The following is a 1330-nucleotide window of genomic DNA, read 5'->3' as shown; positions in this document are numbered from 1 at the left end:
TAAAATGAGTTCCTGTTTGATTTCCAAGGGTTAGAAATGTTCTTATGGATTTTGTTTAAAAGGCAATTGGATAAATGATGAATCTTGGGTTGGATTTTAAGCTCCCAGTGCTCCCCAAAAGGCATTTATATCCCCAGCATTTGAAAAATTATAAAACTGGTAGTGGATGGAGGCCAATTAGTGGAGACTTTGAAGCAATGAACAGTGCAGAAATTTTCAAGTCCTCCCCGCAATTCTGAAAGGATATGGAGACCCCATTCAGTGTGCAGACATTGCTCTGACAGCCAGAAGGTTCTAAACACAAGGATAAGGGATTATACTTTTTATTAAGCTAAACATGCAATTTACTGAAGCCTGGATTGTGCTTTGATTTCACGGGTTTAGGTAAGTTTGTTTATTTCTGTGGAGAGTAAAACCGGAACAAATTTCAATTCATGCTTGGTTCTTTTGCAGGTTTATTCAAAATACAAAGAATAATAAGAGAAAGGATTAGAGATGACATGATTCGGTTCTGAATTGTACCGGAACAGCTTTCAGCACTTACTGGCCATTTTTGCCACAGCTTCTGTGTAGGGGGTCACAGAAGACAATGTTTGGGATATATTCAGGGCAGTGTGTAGAGGAAAGAACATGTGGGCAGCCTCTTAAGCAGCAAAGAAAAATAAGCATAAAACACCAGCCCACAGCAGCAGGGCACTGTGAGGACTGCTGGAAATAGAAGCACAAAGGAGCAAGTGTGGACTTATTAAGGTGAAGGTTATAAAGAAAGCACACGTGTCTTAGTTAAGGGATGGGTAGGGATGGAGGTGATTTACCACAAGTGCTTTATAAAACACCCAACACTTAGAAGACAACAAAACCTGATATTATTTATCCCTGCTACAGCGATATAAACAGATAAACTCGCAGATTTTCCATTAACCCAAAAGCCATCAGGCCCTTCCAGTCTTATTCCCCCCATCAGAAAGACATCTGAGATGGTCTTATGGTTGAATTGTGTCCCCCTAAAAGATATTGAAGTCCTAACCCTCAGTACCTGTGAATGTGACCCTATTTGGAAATAGGGTCTTTGCAGATGATCAAGTTAAGATGAGGTCATTAGGTGGGCCATTATCCAATATGACTGGTATCCTTATAAAAAGGGAAAATTTGGATCCAGGAATAGGTACAATGTGTTGGCAAAAAAAGAACGCCATTCTACAAGTCAAGGAATGCCTGAGGAGAAAGGCATGGAACTGATTCTCCCTCACAGCCCTCGGAAGGAACCAACCCTGCTGACACTGTGATTTCAGACTTCTAGCCTCCAGAACTGTGAGACAATAAATTTCTG

This window comes from Ceratotherium simum, chromosome X, assembly GCF_057802395.1.
Source record: "Ceratotherium simum simum isolate JZ-2026a chromosome X, ASM5780239v1, whole genome shotgun sequence".
NCBI lineage: Eukaryota > Metazoa > Chordata > Mammalia > Perissodactyla > Rhinocerotidae > Ceratotherium > Ceratotherium simum.
The sequence above is the reverse complement of the archived record's forward strand: the minus strand, read 5'-3'. Positions refer to the sequence as shown.